The following is a 20,441-nucleotide window of genomic DNA, read 5'->3' on the forward strand; positions in this document are numbered from 1 at the left end:
TGAATATCTTACCACCATTGATCTTACCAAGATTTACTGGCAGGTGTCCTTCACTCCCAGTGCTAGAGAGAGTTCAGCCTTTGTGACTCATTTTGGCTTGTATGAGTTCATAAAAATGCCCTTTGGGATGCAAAATGCACCAGCGACTTTCCTGAGGCTGGTAGATTATATCCTAGCAGGAGATTTTGCCCTTACTTACCTAGATGATATTGTCATCTACAGCCATTTCTGGCAAGAGCACCTTCAGCATGTCAGGGAGGTGCTGGGCAGACTACAGAGGGCAGGGCTGACCATTAAGCCCAGCAAATGTCAGGTGGATATGGCAGAGGTCTCCTACCTGGGACATAGAGTGGGGAGTGGTAAGATCAGGTCAGAACCTGCTAAAGTGGCAGCCATTCAGGCATCGCCTGCACCTGTTACCAAAAAGCAGGGTGAGGGAATTCATAGGGACAGGAGGGTACTACAGAAAGTTTGTCCCCAGTTATGGTACCATAGCTGGTTCCCCTCACAGACCTGACAAGAAAGAACAGGCCAGATAAGGTAGCGTGGACCACAGCATGTGAGCAGGCATTTCAGAAGCTTAAAGAAGCTTTGGGAGGACCCCCTGTGTTAGCCAGTCCAGATTACAGCAAAGAATTTGTTGTGCACGTGGATGCTTAGAACCATGGGGTGGGAGTTGCACTTAGCCAGATTTCTTCAGAGGGAGAATGGCACCCAGTTGTTTATCTCAGTTGTAGGCTCCAACCCAAGGAGGAATGCTATGCAGCTGTAGAAAAGGAATGTCTATCCATAGTGTGGGCACTGCAGAAGCTTCAGCCTTATCTGTATGGAAGGAAATTCACTGTAGTTACAGATCATAATCCCCTAACATGGTTACATCGAGCCAGCCAGCAAAATGTCAAGTTGCTAAGATGGAGCCTAGGATTGCAAGCATATGATATGTCAGTGCAGCACTGCAGTGGGATTAGCAATGCCAACACAGATGGGATCTCAAGATGGGGAATGGAGTAAGGCATACCCAGGTAGACTTAACCCTCTCCAGCAACGTTTTTCACGGGTCACTTAAAAAACTAGCTTGAGTTCCCCGGGGGGGGGGGGGGTGAAGGCTGCCAGCCTAGCTAGATTGAATTTTGTAAATAGTTCTATGTCATTGTAAATATTAAAATGATCCACATGCCTGTTTCATAAATGTAAAGAAAACTGTGTTATGCGTTGAGCTTCAGAAATGTAACCACAGTGCACCCTGCTGGAAGAAAGCTGATAAGCAAAGGATTTTATGACTGTGTTTTATCTCAAGCTAGGAGACAGGATGTATGGGTTAGGAAATTCTTGATATTGTTCTAAGATAGAGATAATTACTAGGTTTTACATGTAAAGTGTCTTTTATTGCTGTGGCTTCCTGGCAGGTGCAGATTACAAACAAATGTTAAAGTTTAAAGTTCTGTGAATCTGTGAAACTTAAGTAGAAGTGTCAAGAATGCTGCAATCTGAAATGACTCAGCAGTAATCTGTATTATCAATTTAAGACATTGTCAGAAAGAAAGATTTAGCAGTTTGTATTTGTCTTCGGAGCTGACAACAACTCACCAGCATTTTGCCTTGTAAGTAGAATTTAGAACATAGTTTCTCTTGGAGACAGATAGGAATATAGCCAGATTAGTCTATCTGTTTTCTGTATTTATGTCAGACTATCCTACAATATTGTTTTGAAATATTTTCCTGTGATTTCTAAACTCTCTATTAGCACTGTGTTGAATTGATGAGTATTGTCTTGTGTGTTTATTATTTATTATTAAATATTTTAAACCTTTCAACTGTGGCTACTTTGTGTAGAGATAATTTAAGCTCTCGGAGTACCTGCATGTATTTGTTGATACTGTATAAGCCACTCCAATAGCCTTAGCCCTGGTTTACACTTACTATTTGGATAACAGTAATCTTACACAGTGGAATTGGTCACCCTTTGGGAAGGGCCTTATTAGTAGCTGATAAGAGTAGTTGGTGGCAGTGATTACTACCTTATAGCCTGGGAAGAAGGGGGCATAGCTAGTGAACCTGTGACAGCCTTCCCCAGGAGCGTCTGCTTTGGCAGATTTGACAGTTTCTCTATTTTGTTTCTTTAGACTGGTGAGTGTCTGTTTGAACTGTTTTGTCTGTTCCTTCTTGGCTTTGGAGAGGATTTTTTTTCCTTTTGTTGAATAGCCTATTTATGCTAGGGGTCCACCAGGGTGGTTTATTTTTGCCAGTAATCATAGGTTTGACTTGGACAGGTACTGCCTCCTTTATGCAGCTATGAATGTTGTTGTACATGCTTTTGTGTACAGCTCAGAGTAGGCTTCAGTGTCATCTGGGTTCAGAGAGGCTTGGAAGTTTAATAATCTGTCACTTAGTTTGACGTATTTGGCTTAGCAAAATTCTTAACAGGTTTGGAGTTAAATAAGGGCTGTAGGTTAGTTTTAATACTAAAGGAGATAGTGTTTTGGTCAGTTCTTAACAGGGAATAGTTAATGCACAGGAGGGAGCAGCATCCCCCCATGTTCTTGAGTATTACTTCTAGGATATTTGTACTTCTAGTTGGGGAGCTCACTAGTTGCTCCAGGGAGTTTGTGCTGATGAAGTCCAAAAACCTCTGAGCAAATGAATTATGGGTTGTACAAGTCTCCCAGTTTATGGAGGGGTAGTTGAAGTCACCCATAAGTATGGTGTTAGGCTGACTGTTAAGAAATTCCCGTAGGTTTAGGTAGGAGGTGTGGTTTTCCAGACTCACTTTAGGGGATCTGTAGCTAGCAAGGATATAATAGGAGGCCACAGCTATGGTTAGTTGGGCATGGAGCAGCTCAGCTGAATCATGTTGTTGGACCAGTCTAGCAGTGTACTTACCCTTTATGAACATTGAGACACCTCACCCTTTGTTTTATCCTGAGCTGAGCTGGATTGAAATGTATGAAAGGCAATGTAGCCTTTGATAGCCAGGGTGTTTTCCATGGTTCTGAACCACTTTTTCATGACTGCACATATGTCTGCATTATCCGGTGTGAGGAGCACTTCCAGGGAGTGAATTTTTTTATTTAAGCTCCTAGCACCAAGCAGCAGTACCTTTAGATAGCTGTGAGTGATTTTTATTATGCTGGAGGGTTTAACAACTTGGCATGACCTAAAACGGCACTATTGGGTTAGATAAGGTTTTTGCCATTATCTGGAAGCCAAGTGATGACAAGTACAAACCACCTCTGGCAAAGAATTGTGGTTTGTTGATCATGTCTCCCCAGGCTGACAGATATTGGACCCCCTTGTTGTGACACCAGAAAGTCAACCAATTGTTGAAGTCAATAATTTCTTTGCTGGTACTATTGCATCACCATCAGTGAAGGTAGGATGCTACTGAAGGCTAGATTCATACCCACCTGGGACACATATTCAGATAGCTCCATCATGTCTCCCTTCATATAGTCCTGTGAGGTATGTCTGAGGTAGTTTATGTCCAAATGGACTATGACCATGTCATACTGATACTTGTGGCTTAAAGACCTAAGTGCATGTGTGATCTGATGGATCCTGGCTCCAGATAGACAGCCCACTGTGATCTTCTCCTAGTTTAACCTGGTAAGGGGGACACATCAGTATGTCTTACAACGGAATTCCCAATAGCTAGAATGTTTAGCTGTTTGGTGTGTTGCCTTATGGGCTTGGAAGTGAAGCTACTATGATTTTCAGAGTTATATGTTGTGTGAGGTGCTACCTTTCTTGAGTATACACAGGGCCACTGAGAGATGCTTTTAGGAGATTTTGGAGGTTTGGATAGATTACAAGTGAGTACCTCTGCATATGTGGGTCTATGTGTTTGTTCCTTAGTAATGGTAGTGAGTATTTTGGGTGTAACACTGACAACCTGGTTTGCATTTTTCACGTGTGAATGTGAGAGCTTTGTCTCCAATGACCCTGTGTATCTACATCTCTCACATACTGTGTTTGTCTGTTATAAAATTAAATGGTTGTCAGTGAACATGAGGCAATTACTACACTGCTACAGGATGCCCATATCCACCAGACCAGAAACAGAGATGACAGGGAAGCACCTCTCCATTACACCAGATATTTAGCAGATGGAAAGGAGAAGGGGAGAGTCACATAAAGGTCTAAGTGAGTGTGTTTAGTATTGTACTATTAAATTACCTGCAGTGGTGCTGCCCTCTCAGCAAAGTGGCAGCTCTTTGAGCAGCTATGAACAGTAGGAGACTATGGAGAGCATTTCCATAAAGGATTTTAAACTAGAGAGGAGTGCTTATATACAAAGCATGGGTAACCAAGTTTGCCCAATATACAAGCAGGATGAAAGACTTTTACATAGTGAAATCCTTAAGCCAATGAAATAAACACACAATACACCTTCCACCAGCAGTTCCCAACTTGGATGGGTTGAATCAGCTCTTTGCTCCTGCCAGAGTGCAGAAAAACCCTCTTAATGTAAAACAAACTGGTTTTGAGCTGAAGTGCAGTAACAAATGTTTTACAACAGAAGGTAGAACCCCTGCAGTATCAGGAATCCTTGGAAATAAGTTCACAAATGCTGAGAAATGTTTACAAATATAGAAAAAATTGAACAAACATAGAAGAACTACAAACACAGAAAAGCTTTACAAAACTTAGAAATATTTTGGCAAACTTAGGAGAACGTTGGCAAACTCAGAACAGCTTTTGCAATATCGGGGGAGGTTAGGAAATATCAGAATACTGTTAAAAATGACATAAGAGCAGTATAGTAACAGACAGGTGGCGTTTCTTTAACAAGTTGTTGTTTGTCTTTCGGCTTTTTTCCCGTTAAGGGGTCGCCACAGTGGAACTCCGGTCTGCTAATGATTGGCAGTAGATTTTTTTCACAAAAAGCTGAGGTGCCAGCTCGATGCCCAACCTTCAACAAATGCACGCCCATTTATGCACACATGTCTTTCGAATGCTACCCAACCGTGGGGAGGACCGCACAGAAGGCACTCCCAAGCCAAGCCGAGAATCGAACAGGAGAACCTCTTGCTGTGAGATAACAACGCTACCGCTGTACCACCGCGGCATACATGCAGACTGAAAACAGTGATAAATTCAATCAAATCAATAAATGCAGCATAGAAGTGCTAAACAGTACTGAAACAGTTAGAGCAAATACAGATGGTTTTAGAAATAATCCAAGGTGTTGTAGTCACATTTATTCAAGACAGGCACATGGAATCTCTGAATTAATAAGCCTAGCCTTGCATGTCTTCAGTGCTGTTGAAAGGTAAGCTCAACTACTTTGCAAGGGGGTAGAGTAACCGTAACTAGATAATAAAGCTTGATCTCTTAAAAATAGCATCACCTGAAATAGTTACTGCCTATTTAGCACACAAGGATAAAGGGACAGTTTTAGAAATAAAATCTGCAGGCAAGAATTGAACAGATCAGTGATTTTTCTAAGAGTTGTTATTCTTCCCAATGGAGTTTAAATGACAGAAACACTTGGACAAGTTTTACACATCTGTTTATATATGGCATCCCCACTATGGTTTTGCACAAATATGTTCATAATTAATATGTTGTTTATTTCTTGGGGAGGGACAGGTCTGAGTGTTTTAAAAACAGATCAGGTTTATTTGAGACAATACTACAGATATATATGTAAAAGGGCACAAAAAATGATGAAAACAGAATATGAAAGACCCATTTGTAAAAAAAGAGATAAAAAATAAAAGTGAAGTAGAACAATCTTTCATCTTTTCTAAGGCACAATTTGATTTCTTGGTTTGGAATATTAATAGGCTTGTTAAGTAGAAAAAGGACAAGGCACTGACTTGCATTTACAATAGTACCGGACCAGTATAATGTTACAGGAGACACACCTGAATCATATAGGATATAAAACTTTTGTAAAGAAAAGTGATAAGAATTGTTTACTTGCTAGAATAAAAGGAAAGTGAGGGAAAATGGTCTTTATATTAATTATAAAGGGTATAGGAATAAAGACTGATGCTCAAATGAAAGACAGGTAGGAAAGATTTATAGTGGTGAGAAATTGTTGGCAAGGTAAAAAAAAATACACTGGCTACCCTACATATTCCGCCAAAAGTACTGAGAAAGGATACAAAGAAAATTACTGGAGAAGCCATAGGCTTCCATTGGTGTATATCATAGTAGAAGGAGACTGGAACATTAAAGGAAATAAGAAAGATGTCTGTGGAGGGTCAGGATAAGATAGAATGCCAGCTGAGGGAAGATACTTAGAGAAATAGATGCATGTATTTGAGTTTATTGATGTAGGGCCAAATTCAATGACCAGTACACTAAGTGAACACAATCTGTATTCAAGAACATCCCTACCACATTTTTGTGTTTTCTAGTCACTCAGAAAGATTATACTAAGTGTACACATAGCATACACTTTGTAATAACCTTTATGAATCCCCCTCAATATTTAAAGCTCAAGAAAATCCTAAAATTAGGAGGAAGAAGGTATGAGTTGTGCTTGTGTTGTCTATTCACTCAGAACAGTGTACACTTAGTGTAGGTGTTAATGAATCCCAGTGGTAATGAAAATAAGGCAGAAATAAGTGGAATATACACATTTTCAGTGAGATATTGTTACATGTTAAAAGAATAATGCAATACAGTCCAGGCCATAAATACATATCCAATGATAGTGTTAGACCACACACTTAAATTAAGTTGCGTAAGCAAGTAAGTATATTGCATTAATCATTAGCCTTTTCCACTATTCCTTCTGAAAAGGAAACCACTTGATGACTGGGTAGATCAAACTTTAACTGAAATGTTATTAGACATGAACCTGAACAGTAAAAACATTGAAAAGAACTTGGATAACTATAAAGTGAAAGTAAGAAATATGGTCACAATTAAAGAAAATGAGATTTGGAATAACAGCTACAGTAGGTATCCAGGTGGCTTAAAAAGTAAGGGATTTACAGAAGGAAAAAAAATAAGGGAAACACAACAGGTTGAAGAGCAACTGAAAGAAGCTAGGGTATCTATGCAACAGCATTTAGAAAGCATAAATGAATATAAAACAATGGCTTTAAAACAACTATTTTTGACAGTAACCCTATAGCAAACAAATTGTTGGTGCAATGTTTTAGGCAACAAAAGGCAGAAAGGATGATAAGTAAAATCAGAAGTTATAAGAATGGCAATGCAGAAGTAGATCTGGGAAAAAAGTATGAATGTAATGGTGAATTATTACAGTATACTATATAAATGGTATGGAGAGATGGAACACAACACATGAACTAATAACATATTAAAGACAATTATAAGACACAGAATTGTGACTGCATTAGTTAACAGAAGAAAAAAGTGGAATACTAACATCAAAAATAACAGAAAGTAATGAAGCAATAAGAAACCATAATACAGGGTAAATCTCTGTGATGATGGAATTCTAACAGAAGTAAGAAAAAAGAAGAAGAAGGAATCAATAAAAGTTAGGTAGGTAGTTTTTAACCATATTGCCCTCAGTGAGGCTATACCATTGACTTGGAAAGAAGCAATAACAGTAATTATACCAAAGGAAGCAAAGGATCTCTTGATCCAGGGTCTTACAGAACTATTTAATTTCAGAATCGTGATTACAAAGTGTTTGTAACAATTTTGTCAAAAATAGTGGGAAAGGTATTGCTAAGAAAAACAGACCTGGATCAATGTGGATTTATAGAAGACAGGCAAGCATTTGACAATATTAACCAAACCGTTATGCTTCAAAAGGCTGCACTGAATACAGTAAACTCTCAGTTAACCAGAACTCAAGCAACCAGCACTCTCAAGCAACTGGAAAAAAAAATTGAAGAAATACAGATAGGCGGGAAAGCGCCAGTGTTTCATTTTTATTTCATTACCCTGTGTTTTTATTTTAGTTATTATTGCCATATGATCTGAATATTGGGTGCATAGGAAGACTTTCAATTAAATGCACACGTTCTAGTGAAATGTAAAGTCTGTCTAGCCTAGCCCAGTTTTTATATCTTGGGGAATAATATGTAAATTCACTACAAACTCCTATTACTATATTCATTTCTTTCATGCCAAATATTTTCATTAATTTCTTTAAAAATATACCCTCCTTTGTTATACTTTCCCTTCTGGGCCCCCCAGACACATCTTCACTGTTGCAAATCACATTTCAGTCCCCACCAATAAGTAATATTCCTTGCTGAAAACTGATTATTTCTGTCAATTTTTTAAGGCCCATTATAGCAGTTTTAGGTGGAATATAAATACATGGCAGTATAATCCTCCTCCCTTACCAGTAGCCCCTTAGCACTACAGATCTGCCATTGTTATATTTTTTATTCTCTTCTATCACTATTGGAGCTCCTCTTGCAATTAATATAAGTACTCTTGTTTTCCTTTGTCCCAGGTATTCCGCTGAATAACCATCCTGAAAACCTTTCTTTATCAAATTCACATGTTCAGTTCTTTCTAAGTGTGTCTCCTGTAACATATCTATTTGCACTCTACATTTTTAATATATAGTTCACTACTCTTTCTTTTTGTATTTAGCTGTGAGACGGTTGACATTTAAAGACATTACAGAAAACATCACTGCATTAAAAAGTTATTATTCCTACCTTTATGTATAACATCTTTTTTATTAAATGTCTAGTTCCAGCTTTTGTGTTACATGCATGCACTGTTTGACAGGCTGAACTTTTATACAGTTGTTTCTTTTTATATCCATTTGAGCCTATGTCACATCCTACAAAACTTTTTGTTTTATTGAAAGCCCTCAAAAAACCCACACCCCTAGTACCTTCATAAAACCTATTAACTTAATGCTAACAGATAAAACTATGTTATTCTTCAAACATTGTAGTTTTAGCCTCCCAATGGGAACAAAAGTCCCAAACTGACAGCCACACTTACAGACTTGAAATTAACCTAAAAGAAAAGTTATGCTTGCTAAAATGCATAATGCAGCCTGTGCTTCAACTAAGTGCTAATTGGTTTTGTCTTAGCTTTATAGCTCTCCCAGCTGGGAAAACCCATGAATGATTTCAGAGAACATTATGTCCTATCCAATTCTCTTTTCTTTTTTTTTCCCTCAGCCAATCACTCTCCACCACACTGTAGCCAGTTTCTCTTTATCAGATTGTCTCCATGAATACATGAAAACCAGACAGTTTCTCTTTATCAGACTGTTTCTATGGAAACATGAAGACAAGCTGCAGAATTGCTACTAAGCAAACATGTATTTGCTAGAAAAAAGCCTCATAATATTCAATATTCTTTTTCATTTACTTGTTCTCTCTTAAAACTTGTTACCAAATCAATCTAAGGTCCTTAATCCAGTCATCCCCTATGCAAGAATGAGAAAAAGCACATTATTTTTTCTCTTGACTATAATATAGAATTTATTACAATAGTAAAAATAACATAATGATTGAGTAAGCATTAATCAGAAATGAAATTGTTATACAGCAATAAGTCAAACAAACATCACTTACATCAATTTAGGACATATTAGCCATCTAAAAATTCACAGGTCAGTCCAAACAAAAGGTTCCCATTTGTGTACAGAAGACCTTTGTTAGCAGATTCTCCTTATTAAATGTATTTGGTCTTTGAGGTACACTGTGAAAATAGTCTTGCTGTCTGTATCCACTTTGTGGGAAATCCAGAAAACTGAAGATAATTCCTTCCACATCAACTCTGTCTCCTTTGCAGACAAAATTTCAATTCCGTTGCAGGTAGAATAACTTTCTGGCAAACTCCCCTACCCTTCCCTTTCCCTTACTGTAAATGGATCTGCTTTTGTGGATGGCCAAGCTTTGAAATAACAAGATGCAATACAACAATCTTGGGTTCTTTTTTCAGAGTGTATAGCCATTCTCAAGCAAAGATCCTTCAGAATCTGAGTGTGTCAGCTAAGCAGCTGAAAAATCCAGGTATGACTGTTCAAGCATCACAGATGAAAGGAGAAGCAATTAGCTAAATATCTGACTGAGTTAGTTTAACTCTGTATATATTTCTTCCAAACAGAAGTGAAGGCTTTGGGATTCCTTTGTTCTGTCTCTGTAGTGGAATAGCTACAGATGTGGATACATATTTTTTCCTGTTTCAGCCTTTGGAACAACTTGTTTTTCTCTCCCCATACTATTACAAAAATATAGGCTGAGAAACAAGGAATATTAGCTTTGCAGACATTCAACTTTTTAGCATCCTCTGATTTGTATTACCCTTTCTGACCTCTTGATACTTTGATGTCAAAGTACCAGATAGTATATGGTTTATATGTGTAGCTTTGAATTCTGTTTTCTGTGAGTGAAGCTGTGGGCTTATTCCTTTTGCTGAGTTGAAACAACATACTTTATGCAGATCTCTAGGAGATGAAATTCCTTTGTTTTCTGCTTGGAAAACAAGTCTAAAATTGAATGCCTTTTGCTGAAAGCAAATATTGCAAGAGAATATACTCCAGAGCTCCCCCATCTATGAAGAACCTATCTTTTAAATGACATGGCTTCATACACTCTGATTTTTTAGTGTTTATGTTGCATACTGACACATAATATCAGCAGAATAGCAAGGCTAACACACAGCAACATGTGACGGCAGAATTAATAAATGTGATCAATACACAGTAATAATGGCACTAATAATAACAGCAAATATAGTAATAATAGTGATGTTAATAGTAACCATGACTATTAAAATTAGTAACAGTTTTTATACAAGTTTGTGAACGTGTGGAAATTTCTCAAGATACCTATTGGGGCTACAGAGTTTCCAGCTATGGTGTGATTACAAATCATTTTTTTTTTCCTGATTAATTCCTATGACTTGGATAAGGTAACCTCCAGATACCAAACATTACTAATGAGAATGAGGTGTTTTAGTGCCAAAGCAATCCATGGGCCTAGAATGCAATTAATTGTGGACAATGTGTTATCCAGAAATCCAATACATGAACAAATGAAGTTGGATACTGAAGAAGATTTTGCTGCTTATGTACAAAGCATTTCTCAACCAATGACAACAAAAAACCTAGAAAAAATTAACAAGTTATCCAACATGGCAGTAAGTTATAAACACATCAAATTTATCAGGGATGGACAGATAGAAACCAAGCAACTGATGTATAAATACTAAACAGTCAGAACATAACTGTCTGAACATATTTTGCTGCTATACCAAGACAGAATAGTTGCACCCTTTTTATCATGAGATGAAAAATACTAATTTTGCATCATACATAAACCATCCCAAAGAATAAAACCATTACCACTGACTCCATTACTTTAGGGTCCTTGCCAAAAAATAGTTGATCTCTTGTGTAGGTTTGAAGGCAAGAGCTACCTACACTTACTGCTGAGACTTAGAATCACTGCAGATAACCACGGCTAGATAAGAAATTATTGTAAGAGTTAAGAATATGTTTACCAAATATTGAAATCCTATCAAATTTGTTACAGACATTTGTAAGCAATATGTATCAACTGAGTTCCAGCAATTTGCTGAGGACTGTGGCAGCATACATATTCTGGCAGGTCCTCACTACAGCCTAATGGAGCTGCTGAGACACTAGCCCAAACTACTAAAAAAGATTCTTAGATGACCTGATCCTTACAAAGATATCATGTCTTATGGAGATAATCCACATAGTGCCTCAGGTTTATGCTCTGCGCAACTTACACTTGGAAGACAAATTAGCACTAATGTACCTATGATGGAATCCAACTTGAACAAAAGATGTTCTGTTTAAGTCCATCATGAGAAATGAACAAAGAACAAAAGGCTTTTATGTTTTTGCAACAGTTGATAATCCACCCAAAGTCTACCTGTCCTTCAACCAAGTTAACCAGTATGCCTTAAAGGACAACCACACCCACAGACTCAAAAAACATGTTTATTTCATCATGGTTTGGTGTTACCTACATGTTAATACCACTCTGGGACTATTTAGAGCTTTTTAGATATTTTTATACACAATTTCTGACTCTGACCACATGAGGTCTGGCATCTTGAAATAATTCTGACTGTTTAGTCTGCCTCTAAGTATCTCAGAATGCATTGTTTGTCTCCAATAAATTGCATCAGATCTGCCACATTTTCCCTAAAGCTCCTGTCAGTGCACTGCTTTTACAGGCATTCACTGCTGTGTTATAGTCACCTACTTTTGGTTAAAATTTTATCCTTTTTTAATGACTACTTCAAACACAAGCTGTGCAAATGCTACAGAACAGAACTGAAAAGTGCATTTTATTGCTCTTCCTTCTTAGAAATGGTAACTTGATTTCTTTTGTGAAGGCTGAAATCTAGTTCTTCAAGGCATCTCCCCTCCCCTTCACACCAACCTTCCCTAGCTGTCAAAGAGCTAAGCATAATTTGACCCATTATCTGCATGTGATTGACAGCTCACAGCAGGTGACCAGACTAATGTATTGTTTTCTTGTCAGCCTTTCCTTCCTTACAATGGGAGACTTTTTTTGTTGCACTCCTCCTGTCAAATTTAGAACCAAGCTCCATAGCACTGGGAATAATCACTGTTTTGCAAAGCATCAAACTCCCACTTATTTTTCCTTCCTGTTTGGTTAAATAGCTAACAAATGATGCACAATAAACACAAAATATTTCCCAGACTTGCATGACAGCACCCACGTGCTTTTTTTAAGTTGTAATTTAAGAAAATTATGGTATTGCATACTTCTTGTAATCTGATGTAGTGTTGTCGATTAATTGTGACAGACATCTGCTTCTTATGTAAAAACATGCAATTAATGTCTACGTATGGTCATTGCAAATGTCTGCTCTTGGTTTTTGCAGTTGTTACTGTGCTTCTGCCTGTACTTTGCCACATATCGGTAGGGTTCTTCAGAAAAGTGAGATTATAATATGACATTTTTGCTAGGTTAATAGTGGGCTGGGCAAGGCAGCTCTGAAATCACAATGCGGGAGGTTCACTGGCTCTTCTATACAGCATGCAAATCAGGCAGGGATTACAGCACTTTGGGGGAAGAAATGTCCCGGTAGCTAGAACAAGAGCTCTGGCAGATGTGACATCATCATTTCAGAGCCAGCTAGAGGTTTTTCAACTTGGTTTTCAAAGTGAAAGTAAAACAGTATGGAAAGGTAGGAAGCCTAACAGGGAAAACAGTTGAGTGGATTAGTTTGTAAAGCTGCATGGGTGATTTTTTTAAGGCTGTATCAACAAACAGGGACTAAAAGAGAAAGCAGGTTGAGCAATCTGCTTTAATATCATGTTGTCCTTTAAATCTAGGGAGCAGGGAAAGTGGGAAACAGCTGGTGTTGCAATGGAAAAAAAAGAGCCAAGTACCTATATGGTGCAAAGGGAAGATGGTGCCAAGGCCTCACTGAGACCAATGACTGGTGTTGAAACCATGGCCTTAAAGCTTAACACCAAAACATGTGTCATCATCCCCTTTGGCAAAAACTCAGTTCCCACTAATTACCACATTGATGGGAGCCCACTGAACACTGAAGGCATTATAAGAGATCTGGGGATGCAGGTTGACAGCAACCTCTCCTTTGACCACCACATTGCCACTGTGGTCAGAAAGTCCTTCTATGTAGCATATCTCATGAGCAAGGGTTTTGCATCCAGGAAGAAAGAGACCATCATCTCTCTCTACTCTTCCTTCATTAGACCAATCACTGACTATAATGCCCTATTTGGCATGCACCTGACTAGACACCTGCAACAGCTGGAGAGGCTTAAACACATGTCCTACATGGACAGACTCAAAAGACACCAGCTATTCTCTGTCTTATATTGCCTACTTAGAAGCAATCTCTGCTTGACTTACAAAGCCATGTCTGACCCAGCTCTGTTAGAAATACTACAACTAAAGAAATCCCAATCCCTCCACACCACATGCTCCAGAGACCTCAGCCTCATTGCCACAATCAACAGAACATGCTAGAGGGACAGGTTCCTCACCCAGAGACTGCCCATGCTCTGGAATAGACTTCCCATGCATGTCAAGCAGAGCACCTCACTGTCCCTCTTCAACAGAAATCTTGATGAGTGGGTGGGTAATAGAAAGTTCACCCTGGGGATCACTCCAGTGACTCCACTTGATAGAGGCACTGTGAACTAATGCTGGGTGTCACAATGCCAGGGCACTTCTATGGGCTAGGCTTGTAAAGGCTCCAGGGCCTTTAGCCTAGTACACACCTATGAGACAAAGAACATTCCTGAGGAGCCTCAATGTGAACATCAAGTATTACAGGGCTACACTTAAGTGTTCAAGCCAAGGATAATGTGGTTCTTAGCCAGTAACAATACTCCACTTTCTTCAGAGGGTCTACCTCAACCACCTATCTGAGAGAAATGTGTAAGTCCCAAATCTGAAATGTGTTCTAAAGATACACCAACTGTCTTAAGTCAGAGTATTGTTTTTCCGAATGTGACTGCTCCTGATTCTGGCAAGCCTATTTCAATGCGAAGTATTGACACAATTCAAAATGGTTTCATTGCCTGTTTTTTTTTTCCACAGTTTCCATTTCTATCCAAATTACTCAAAGCGATCAAGAAGGCTGCTATCCACTGAAATACCATGAATGTAATAAGACTCCTAGGGAAGATAAGAGACTGGTTTATTTTTCCTCATATATAAACATAATTGGATTGCAGATGAATATTAACGTCTACATCATTCATACTATTTTGTAAGCAGTTGCCTGTCTAGCATTTGTAAATGATTATAGAGCATATGTATAGTGCAATGGCACTCAAGAGTATTAAATATGTGTACTGAATGTAGCATAAATGTGCAACATAATCTTAGAGGGAGCTTTTTCTCTCTCCGTATGGGGAAAATGTGATGATAAAAAATATGTGCTGCTTTTTGCATGTATGCAATGCCCATATGTTGCATAATACTGTAACTTTAAGACTGTTCCACAATGCTTAGATTCTGGTTTGCTAGTTGGTGTAGAGTTTGTGATGACTCAGGAAGCTGTTAGCAACCTTTCTCATGGTTTGCCATTTAGGGTGCTATTATTTGAAATGCTGTTGTTTTCAGACATTATTCACATGACTGACTAACCTTGGGTGTACAGTGACAGATCCACCCCGAATAACTGGTAATACCTTATGAACATGTACTCTTCTAACCACTGGCCAAAGTGGTTAGAAAAACATTTTATATAGCCCACCTGATCATGAAGTGATTCACATCTAGATCAGGGGAGGTCATCGTGCCTCTTTACTCATCCCTCATCAGGCCCATAATTGAGTACAATGCCCCTTTTGGGATGTACCTTACCAGACATCTGCAGCAACTGGAAAGACCCCCAAAAGTACCTCACCAAGAGGATCAAAGGGCTCAAACAGATGCCATATGCTGCCCGGTTAAAGAAACTCCAGATCTACTCAGTGGCATACCGCCTGCTCAGAGGCGATCTGTGCCTGACGTATAAAGCCATGTCCAACCCGGAATTAATGGACATGCTACACCTCAGAAAATCCAAATCCCATTGAGCTACGCGCTCGAGAGACTTGAACCTCAGTACTGAAATAAATAGGACATGCTGGAGGGACAGATTCATAACCCAGAGGCTCCCTTCACTCTGGGATAAAATCCCAGTCCAGGTTAGGCAGAGTCCCTCATTGACTCTCTTCAAGAGGAATCTTGATGAGTGGATGGGAGATGGTAGGTTTACCCCGGGTATCACTTCTGTGTCACTGTTAGACAGAGGCACAGTATACTAACCTTGAAAAAGGGCATAGTAAAATTAATTTAAAATGGGTGGCGAAAGCCAAACACACTCTGGCTAGGCTTATGAATGCCCTAGGGCAGATAGCCTAGTATGAACCTATGAACCTAAATCCAGCAGAAATAAGTAAATACGCCTCCTGTTTTGTTTGGGATAAGCTACACTCTGACTCTTTCTGTCATTTTACATGGAATACTTCTCAGGGTGAGGGGTATAAATTGTTTGGGTTGATATGACCACCCCCATAGTTTGTAAATTGGTACCTATAACATGTTCCCATATATAGAGTACAGAGGATTACTCCAGATAGAATTACTTTAGCTAGCAGATCTGGGAGATTCTCTAATGCTCTCCCTGTGGCAGGAATAAAATCACTTTGTTGAAGTTTCAGGTAGTTTATTCAGTTACGTAGGTAAGAGGGTGAGTGTTCTTGTTCTAATACTACATTATGTCTAACAGGTCAGTTATTTAAAGCCAGTTACAGACAATGGTGGGATCCTGGGGAACTAATTAGAGGAAAGTATGAAAGATGGAAAAACATGGAGCCAATCCTAAAGCTTAGAGGTTAGCCCCTTATTTGAATGTTCCTGAAAGACCCTGTTTACCAGCTCAGCAGCCTGTGAAACCTTATTCTTACTTAAAAGGTTTTTAGTTTTATTTTTAACAAACAAAACATGACAACACACCATGACTACCTCTATAGAACTACATTAAAAATGGCAACACACCATGACTACCTCTATAGAACTACATTAAAAATGACAACACACCATGACTACCTCTACAGAACTACATTTAAAATGACAACACACCATGACTACCTCTATAGAACTACATTTAAAATGACAACACACCATGACTACCTCTATAGAACTACATTTAAAATGACAACACACCATGACTACCTCTATAGAACTACATTTAAAATGACAACACACCATGACTACCTCTATAGAACTACATTTAAGAAAATACTTTTCCCTGAGCTTTTTCAGGTCCATCTAATACAGTGGTTTACAGCTTGACCATTGAAAATACCTGCTTTTACGAGGTCATCATGAGACTTTATTAGCCTGTTTTGTATCACATGCAATACGAGAGGCTGTGTCTACCTTTGTGGGGCTCATATTCCTTGAAGCAAATTATAGAAGCTTTATGACATAACTTTTTCCAATTTGACTTGTCCTTATCAATGCTTGTATCACATGTAATATGAAAGGCTGTGCCCACTTTTATGAGGCTCGTATTTCCTGAAATACATTATGAAAGACTAATCTTCTCTTGTTTGGCAAAAAAGGATTACAATGCCTGTTTATAAGAGGCTGATATACATGACAGATATAACCAGTTTCCATTCTTCTTCCTGATAAAGATAGCCTTTTTTATATGCAAGAGAGGCAGTCACTTAGAGCTACACTGGGGGAGGGGGGGGGGGGTTGGGATAACAATTTTCACTGTATTGCAAATTATAGAAAGTATGTTAAATGTACACCAAGTGGCTAGAATATCTGTACCTGGCTGGTGTGGGGTATCCACAGAAAGGGGAAAAATGCTCCTGCTCTCAGACCATGGTTCTATGGTGTTCAGTCTGGGGTCTTCACTATTAAGACTCTTTGTTGGGTTTCACAGTTAGTGTGGACTCTTCTCTTCAGATTCTTTCACTCTTCATGTTGCAATTGGTAAGTCACTGCAAAGGAGGGCTAGATAGCTCTATGACTGGCACTGGCTAGATAAAGGGGTGGAAACTGGGGAGGATCAGGAGTAAAGGGCAGTTAATTAATCTCCTGAGAGAGGGGGTGGTGCCATGGGGCCCAGGACAGGGTTAGATGATGTAAGAGGCTGATGCAATATTTAGGCTGTCAGTCAAACTAGGAGGTTATTGTTTGACACCGTTATGCTCACTCCTGACAACAATAGGAAAGCCCAAGTCTCAAATCAGTAATAGAGAATATTTTCAAATAAATATAAATTGCTTAGTTTGTATACATCACAAGGCAAAACGCATTTTCAAACTCCTAACAGTTAATGTGTAAGTTGTACATGTCTTGATATCACAAAAAAAGAAAAATATATATATATTATATATATATATATATATATATATATATATATATATATATATATGTGTGTATGATGTGTTCACATATTGACATTTTAACATGCCTGATAGGGATTTAGTTAGGCTTTCCTTGACTCTGTGTAGGAAAGTATCAATTATGGGGTGTGGTAGCATTAAACTTCAGCTTTTCATTTTAATTGTGGAATCAAGCTGTTCTATTTTGTCTTTCAAGCATGTTTGCTGCATTATGGGGCTTGGTGATTTCTTTATCCTCACATGGTACATTCCCGAGTTCCCTTTTCAGTTTTCTGTTGTAATTAAGGAATAGTTTATTATTGCTTTCCACCTTTGAGGTAAAGCTGAGTTCATACTTTGAACTGCAACATTTGCATCTCTCATTGTTTGGGGCCTTTTTCCCCAGGCCTCTTCTGAAAACTGACTCTGTCCTGACAGAGTTTCCTCCTTAAACTGTATTGGTCACTTTCTAAAGCACGTGTAAATAAACCCTTACAGGTGGACATAACATCCTTAACATTTACAGCAACAAATTAAACTTTTTTATAGCAAAATTTTTTTTTTGCATTTTATTTTGGTGCTTAGGACCCCCCCCCCCATTTTTTTCATCACAGCTAGCAATTCCTGCCATGATATCATGAAACGCTAAACGTGCTATGCCTAACAAGCTAAATTAATGTAAAGGCTAATTGCTATACTTCAAACTACACGTATCAATAGGAGTTTCCTACTTTCTGAAAAGACAAGCTGTCAACTAATTACTGCAGCTGGAACACTGCATGATGAAAATTAACAAATGTGATTATGCAGTTGTGAAACTACAATGTAAGTAAGAAACTAAACAGCCAAACACTTTGGTCTGGAAGATTTCAACTATCCTTCCATCAACTGGACGACATACACAAGCACAAACAAGCTTGTCTTGAGGTTCCTGGACTTTGCTAATACAAAGGCCCTGGAACAGCTAGTCTGCACCCCTACAAGGGGCTCAAATGCCCGAGACTTAGTACTCACCAACATGGGGGGATGACTACACTACCCCGTGTGTGTTGCTCTCCCTGGTAAGGTCAGACCATAAATCTTTCTCTTTTGAAGTAACAATCAGACCTGACACCCCCACAGGAGTAAAAAAAACCTGAGAAATTTCTCCAAAGCAAACTACAGCCTATTAGGCAGTTCATAGGTTCATAGGTTGGTACTAGGCTATCGGCCCTAAGGCCTATGCAAGCCTAGCCATGACAATTACCTGGAAATTTTTTCCCACAATATTTACTTCTCTGGGCCCCTGTCTAGCAGGGCGACTGACATGATCCCCGGGGTGAATTTCCTATCTCCCATCCAATCATCAAGGTTCCTTTTGAAGAGGGCCAATGAGGCGCTCTGCTTGACATGTATGGGCAGTCTATTTCAGAGTATGGGGAGTCTCTGGGTCAGGAACCTATCTCTCCAGCATGTGTTGTTCATTGTGATGATAAGGTTTAAATCCCTGGAGGGTGTGGCTCTGACAGATTGGGGTTTCTTTAAGTGGAGCATGTCCAACAGCTCAGGATTTGACATGGCCTTGTATGTTAAGCAGAGATCGCCTCTGAGTAGATGATATGCCACAGAGTATAGCTGGAGTTTTTTTTAGACGGTCAGCATATGGCATCTGCTTTAGGCCTGTGATTCTTTTAGTGAGGTATTTCTGTGGCCTTTCCAGCTGTTGCAGATGTCTTGTGAGGTACATACCAAATGGGGCATTATACTCTATAATGGGTCTAATGAGGGATGATTACAGTGGGACCATGACCTCCATTTTTCTGGATGAAAAGCCCTTAGTGATGAGGTGTGCCACATAGAAGGATTTCCTGACTGTTGTAGCGATGTGGTTATCAAAAGTGAGACCACTGTCCACTTGTGTCCCTAAGTCTCTCATCACACTTTTGATGTTTAGTGTCCTGCCACCTATGTGGTAGTTCATGGGTACATGTTTTTTTTTCCAAAGGGGATAACTATACATTTCTTGGCATTAAGCTTGAGCCCATGGCTCTGGCACCAGGCATCTGTTTCTGTAAGGCCATTTTTAGAATATCCACATAATTTGGGGATTCAATAATGGCTCCCAGTTTGCAGTCATCTGCAAACTTTGTTAGCCAGAGTCCCTTAGTGTTGGCCTGTACTTCAGAGAAGTAGATGCCAAACAAGAGTGGTCCCAGGACTGAACCCTGAGGTACTCCACTTGTCACTTGTCTGGAGCTGGATTTGGAGTCTGCTACTTTTACAGGCTGGGTTCTGTCAGTAAGCCAGTTGGCAACCCATCGAGTGACATAGGGATTTATGCCCAGCTTAGTAAGTTTATCTATGATTCCAGAGTGGGGGATGGTGTTGAAGGCCTTGGCGAGGTCCAGATAGGCTGTGTGGACCGCCTTACCCTCATCCACAGCTCTGGAGACCGATTCGAAGAAGTCAATTAGATTCAGGAGACAAGATCGGCCCTTCACAAACCCAAACTGGGTGGGATCCAGTGTCTGGAGGTTGCCAATGTCTTTGTTTATAAGTTCCATGATAATGCGTTCCATGCCCTTGCAGATCAGGCTTGTCAGACTGATGGGACGGCAGTTTCAGGGATCCAAGGCATATCCTCCCTTGTGGAGCGGGATAACTGTAGTTGTGC

The sequence above is a fragment of the Protopterus annectens genome, chromosome 13.part0, assembly GCF_019279795.1.
Source record: "Protopterus annectens isolate FY-2018-M chromosome 13.part0, PAN1.0, whole genome shotgun sequence".
Classification (NCBI taxonomy): Eukaryota; Metazoa; Chordata; order Ceratodontiformes; family Protopteridae; genus Protopterus; species Protopterus annectens.